Below are 7,450 nucleotides of genomic sequence, written 5' to 3'. Positions count from 1 at the left end.
ATGTCAGACGGTCTTATCTTTAAGACAGGTCACGTCAATTTGATCTAGCTGATAAAGTCGTCGTCGTATGTATACATGTATATATATTTTATCTCTGCAGAGCTGTACTTGAAATACAAGTATAATTATGTTGCAACCAATTACCGGAAATAACACAATGACCACGAAACTGGAGCTATAGATAACAACATGTACAATAAACGAAACGTAATCCGTATGTTGTAGTATATAGATAACAACACGTACGATAAACGGAACGAAATCCGTATGTTGTAGTATATAGACAACTACACGTAGGATAAACGGAACGTAATCCGTATGTTATAGTATATAGATAACTACACGTACAATACACGTAACGTAATCCGTATGTTGTAGTATATAGACAACTACACGTACAATAAACGGAACGTAATCCGTATGTTGTAGTATATAGATAACAACACGTACGATAAACGGAACGAAATCCGTATGTTGTAGTATATAGACAACTACACGTAGGATAAACGGAACGTAATCCGTATGTTATAGTATATAGATAACTACACGTACAATACACGTAACGTAATCCGTATGTTGTAGTATATAGACAACTACACGTACAATAAACGGAACGAAATCCGTATGTTATAGTATATAGATAACAACACGTACGATAAACGGAACGAAATCCGTATGTTGTAGTATATAGATAACTACACGTGCAATACACGTAACGTAATCCGTATGTTGTAGTATATAGATAACAACACGTACGATAGACGGAACGTAGTCCGAATGTTGTTGTGTATAGATAACAACACGTACGATAAACAGAACGTAATCCGTATGTTGTAGTTTATAGATAACAACACGTCAATAAATGGAACGTAATCCGTATGTTATAGTATATAGATAACAACACGAACAATAAACAGAACGTAATCCGTATGTTGTAGTATACAGATAACAACACGTACAATAAACGGAACGTAATCCGTATGTTGTAGTATATAGATAACAACGCGGACGATAAACAGAACGTAATCCGTATGTTGTAGTATATAGATAACAACACGTACGATAAACAGAACGTAATCCGTATGTTGAAGTATATAGATAACAACACGTACGATAAACAGAACGTAATCCGTATGTTGTAGAATATAGATAACAACACGTACGATAAACAGAACGAATCCGTATGTTGTAGTATATAGATAACAACACGTACGATAGACGGAACGTAGTCCGAATGTTGTTGTGTATAGATAACAACACGTACGATAAACAGAACGAATCCGTATGTTGTAGTATATAGATAACAACGCGGACGATAAACAGAACGTAATCCGTATGTTGTAGTTTATAGATAACAACACGTCAATAAATGGAAAGTAATCCGTATGTTATAGTATATAGATAACAACACGAACAATAAACAGAACGTAATCCGTATGTTGTAGTATACAGATAACAACACGTACAATACACGTAACGTAATCCGTATGTTGTAGTATATAGATAACAACGCGGACGATAAACAGAACGTAATCCGTATGTTGTAGTATATAGATAACAACGCGGACGATAAACAGAACGTAATCCGTATGTTGTAGTTTATAGATAACAACTCGTCAATAAATGGAACGTAATCCGTATGTTATAGTATATAGATAACAACACGAACAATAAACAGAACGTAATCCGTATGTTGTAGTTTATAGATAACAACACGTCAATAAATGGAACGTAATCCGTATGATATAGTATATAGATAACAACACGAACAATAAACAGAACGTAATCCGTATGTTGTAGTATATAGATAACAACACGTACGAAAATCGGAACGTAATCCGTATGTTGTAGTATATAGATAACAACACGTACGAAAAACGGAACGTAATCCGTATGTTGTAGTATATAGATAACAACACGTACGATAATGTACGATATGTCTTCGGAAAACATACTTTCTCAGGATCCAATTTCATCCTCATCGTCGTTTGACAGTGCTTTGCTCCATCTTCCGAAAACTGAGTACGTTTCAAAATTGATAGAGATCGCGGCTACCGAGCCATTCTCTATGATCGTGCTAAGGGTATTGACTGATGCCCGTCTTCAAAACTTGTTACACGCAAAACTACTACCAGAGGCCAAGCCTAGGAAAAGTATGCGAAAGATTGTTATGTATTACAGCAATTCCTGGATGGTGAGTCAGCATCGGAGTTAGCTGATGTATTCTCCTCGTCTCAACGGATTGCTCGGTCCGCTAGCCAGCTGGACACTTCCGGTTTGAACTTCTCCGTTAGTAACCCAGAAGAATGTCTCCCAGTAAATCGTGCCGATATTGATTCACTGAAAATTGAGCTAGCAAGTCTTCGTGCACTACTTCATGAGTCAAGAGAAACTTCGAAAAACCGGATTGATTCGGTAATAGAGACGCAGAAGGGCTTAGCTCAAGATATATCCAGCATTAAATCCCAGCTCCGCAAGGCATGTGATTCAATTACTAAAGTGCTGGACACTGAACACTCTACCATATCTCCTTCAGTAGATTTCCCTGAGAGACTTCTTGTTGTTGCCTCCAAAGTTGCAACTCTAGAGAAATCTAGGAACTTGGTTAGCAAGGACATTTCCAACCTATCAAAGTCGATAGAAGATAATAGTCTTGGACTATCTCGTCTAAATGACGACCGGTTTGGCAGTGCTTCGGCCATTCACAATGATATCAGAACCATTGACGGGAAAATGACTGTGTTGGAACAAGATGTCAGCCGAGCGAAGTCAAGCGCTTCCTCGGCTGTTGACTGTGTCTCATCGCTGAAACCGCGCATCCGACAGGTTGAAGCTGATGTCAAAGAAGTCACTGGTAAGGCGAAGCAAGCTACAGACATTGCTGTCCGAGCATTTGCAGGGGAACTCAGCTCCCAGTTGACTAGTATGGAAGAATTTGTGTTGCAGAATGCCCAGATTTCCTTCATAGACAGTGTTCCGCCATCGTCTTCTGGCAAAAAGACTGCTATTCCTATTCCGCACAGTATTGCTCCTCCTGTTGCTCATATCGTCGAAACACAGAAGGGCATATCCGTTAGTGGAACGTCACCGCATCCTGCGGAAAGTCCTAAGCGACCTTCCCAGCAATCTCCCAGTGCTAGTTGTTCTAACCTATCTTATGCGAAATCACATTTGATCACCAAAGATAGTGTCGATTCTAAAGCTTCTTCTAGAGTGCTCTCTGTAGAAAACAGTCCGAAATCTAGATGTCCGTCACACTCGCTCGCTGCGAAACAGCCAACTAACAAAGCATGTAGTGCCGATTCTAGTGGATTCGTCGCTGTAGCTCGGAAAAAAACCACACGCCTCTTTCTCAGTGGTATGTCGTTGGAAAGGTGTTCCGTGGATGATATCAGATCATACCTGGAATCTCGTAACGTCAATGTTACGTTTGTTCGTCTGCTTAAAAGCAAACGGAAATATTCTGTGTCTGCGCGTGTCAACGTGATCTCGTCCGATATTCCAAAGACAAAGGAAGCTGGGTTTTGGCCAAAAGGCATCCACTGCCGCAAGTGGTTATCAAATAACCAGTTCTACGGTAACAAGGAAAACACAGCATTTGACGATGATGAGTACTAGTAGCTTTATTTTTGTACTCCTTTTGCTTTGGTTTTGCCTACCCATGTCGATGAACATTCGGTTAATGTCGTGGAACGTAACCGGCATAATGTCGGCTGCTTCTCATCTGCATGACGCATTAAACAGGGAACACGTCGATATCTGTGGAATAGCGGAGCACTGGCTTTTCGAAGAAAATAGGCACCTATTTTGTAGTATTCATAAAGACTACGAGTCGATAGCCATATCTGACTTTTCCCTACATCCGTTTGCGGATAAACGATCTCGTAAAGGCGGTGTTGCTATAATGTGGCACAAAAGACTTAACGATCGTGTGTCTGTCGTGGAGTCTGATGACGACAGGATCGCCATTATTAAGCTTGTCACGGACAGTGATATTCTTTATTTCATCCAGGTTTATCTTCCTACTTCTCGGTATGGCGTGGATATATTTACGGATTATGTTGAGAAACTTGATGACTTGTGCACAACTTTTTCCCTTGAAGGATCAGTAATTCTCATGGGAGATTTCAATGCTCGCCTAAGCGGTCCACGTATCCCTAATTATCAAAACCAGCGTGGTCAGTCGCTCCAGAGACTCATTGACCGGCATCAGTTGTGCGCGTTGTCAACAGCTGATATATGTGTCGGTCCGTTGCACTCGTATGTTCATTCGGAGGATGGATCGTCGTCCCTTATAGACCACATTATCATCAACTCGTCAAAAGTTGATCTCGTCTGGGAATGCGCTGTACTAGATCGTGACTTCCTTGATGTTTCGAACCACAGGCCTTTGTTATGCGAGCTACACATTCCTCTTCCTGTTCCTAGGGAAACGTGTTGTAATACTCTGACGCGAGTCTCTTATAAGTGGATTACTTCTGGAGATTCTAAGAATGTTGATGTTTATCGCGATAGCCTGGATGAATGCATCAGTAACTCGTCGTTAGTGAACATGCAAGAGCTTTGTTCTGAGGACGATGTTGAGAATTACACCAACGAGCTTGTGAATTGCATTCAGCGGACTTCAGAACGTGTGTTACCGAAGCGTAAATTCTGTAGATTCCTTAAACCGTACTGGAATAATCATCTAAAGGAACTCCATCGTAATATGTGGCGGTTGCGTCTGGAATGGATCTCTCAAGGACGACCTCGGGACCCCCTCTCCAATACCTTTAGGCTCTATAAAAATGCAAAGTGCCTATTTAGGAAAAGACATCGTCAGGTATCAGAAGACCATATTGTAAACCTCAACAACGACATTGAGAAATGTGCGGATGTAAATCAAAAATCGTTTTGGTCTCTCATCAAAAGTCGCTGTAAGTCATCCTCGGGTGCTGTTGGCGCTGAAATGAACTTTAGCGGGAGGGTCATTAGAGACCCTGCTCTTCTAGCCATACATTGGGGTGAATATTTTGAAGACATATATTCCCAGTCGTCTCTTAATGACTTTGATGCTAATTTTGCAGACCAAATCAATACATCTGTTGCCAATATTCTATCCAATCATATAGTAAACAATGAATGTTTTGTTGAAATTTCTATGTCTGACGTTAAAAAGGTCTGTAAAAGTTTACCACAAGGTAAAGCAGCTGGGCACGATCAAATTGTGTACGAGCATTTACTCTATGCCCACGACACTGTGTACAACTGTTTGTATGTTCTTTTTAATGCTTTTTTAAGATTGGAGTATGTTCCTCCTGTACTAACAAAGGGTCTGATCTGTACACTATACAAAGGTCATAACAAGCCAAAGAGTGACCCCAATAGTTATCGTGCTATCTCTCTGTTGCCAGTGATTCTGAAAGTCTTTGAGAAATTATTACTTATCAGACTTGAGGATACAAACTTGTTTATACCTAACCCCTTACAGAATGGATTTCAAAAGAATGTAAGTAGTACTTTCACGTCATTTCTAGTCCATGAATCTATCACATATGCGTGTGATAATAACAGTAAACTTTTTACATGTTTTCTTGATGCTGCCAAAGCATTTGACTGTGTTTGGCATAACGGCCTATTTTTCAAACTTCACAGTTTAGGTCTAAATTCAAAGTATATCAATATCATTGTTTCATTATACTCAAATATGTACAGCGCAGTATTGCACCAAGGTTTTATTTCTAACTGGTTTAAGATATGCCAAGGTACGCGTCAGGGAAGCATTATTTCTCCCTGGCTGTATACAGTTTTTATTAATGATTTACTGGATGAGTTATGTGCTTCACAGTACTCTTTACTTATACATGGTGTAAATGTTACTTGTCCAACTCAAGCAGATGATATTACCCTTCTGTCTTTTTGTAAACATGGCTTGGACTGTCTCATGGACATCTGCTACAGTTACAGTTGTAAGTGGCGATTTAGTTACAACGCATCAAAATCTACCGTAATTGTTTTTAATGAAAGCAAAAGTGTCTTTTCAAAGATAACACGCAGATGGAGTCTCGGCAGCGAAGCACTCCCTGAATCTATTCATTGTAAACATGTCGGTATCTTTTTGAATAAGTTCAAACCAGGCTGTCCAGATGTCAATGAGATTGTTCACAAGCTACGTGGTCAATGTTTTGCTTTGCTTAACTGCAACTTATTTGGTACTGGAATCAACCCATTGACCGGTGCTAAGCTGTATAAAACAATTGTAATGCCAAGTAGCCTTTTTGGCGGTGAACTCTGGTATTCACTTTCCGAGACCGAATGGAATCGCATTGAAACAGTTCACCATTTGTGTGCAAAGCTCATTCAAGGTTTTCCGCGGCGCACTAGATCAGATATTGTCCTTAGTATGCTTGGACTTACGTCCATACGTCTAAACATTGAACTATCGAAACTTCGATTCTTCTCTGCTTTATGCAGAACAGATGCACGTTTTACAGCAAAGAGATTGTTCTTACTGAGACTTTTTCATGTATATTTTGGCATTTGTTGTAACGAAAAAGGTTTTGTTCTAGACATCTGGAACATACTTCACAAATATGATCTACAAGACTTTTTGTACCAATTTTTGCAAACTGGGTTTGTCCCGGTTAAAAACTATTGGAAACACTTCACAAAAGGTGTCGTATTAGGTGAGTACTCCTCGCAATGGAGTGAACGTCTCAATGCTTGTGATGAGTTCTTAAGATTTAAACACCTACATTGTGAGATCAGCCCTTCGCCACTATGGTACCTATCTAAATGTTTCCCTTATCTCAACACAACGTGTAAAAACGTTGCAAAGCTATGGGGTATTCCACCTAATAGTGAACTATCATGTGCCCAGTGCAATATCTTTGCAGAAGATGCAGTTGCGCATTGTATTTTAGACTGCCGTAGTCCCACATTGCTAACTCTACGTGATGAACTTTTCACCAAGATAGTCAACGATTATCCGGTGAATGTGTATGTTGTTCTTGCTAACTCATGTAGGGAGGTGCAAATTGCGACATTCCTCGGCAGTCCATCTGCTGCCATGAAAGACATATTTGTTAATGAGGACAGCCTTTTCGCATCTTTTGCAAGAGATTGTTGTATTTATGCTGAAAAAGTATCCCTTCTTACATTTAATTAACGACGATAGTCTGCCAGACATGTAAATCATATGCATTCGTATTATATCTGGTTCATCCTGGCAATTTGACAGTCCTGTCGTTACATACATGTTCCCTTGCTGTTTGATATAGTCCTGTGTATGTCTTTATTTATCGTTGTGTACCTCATATATTGTGTAATCATGCAACTTTTTTTGTTTGATTCCACTGATTTTTCTTTTTCATTTTGCGTTATACTTATGTATTTTGTGTATCTATTTTTGTAACCCATATATATGTCATTTGTAACTCTTCAAATTTGGAGGAATAAAGATATGAATGAA

This window comes from Mizuhopecten yessoensis, unplaced genomic scaffold, assembly GCF_002113885.1.
Source record: "Mizuhopecten yessoensis strain PY_sf001 unplaced genomic scaffold, ASM211388v2 scaffold10937, whole genome shotgun sequence".
Classification (NCBI taxonomy): Eukaryota; Metazoa; Mollusca; class Bivalvia; order Pectinida; family Pectinidae; genus Mizuhopecten; species Mizuhopecten yessoensis.
This window is presented reverse-complemented; position numbering follows the sequence as displayed.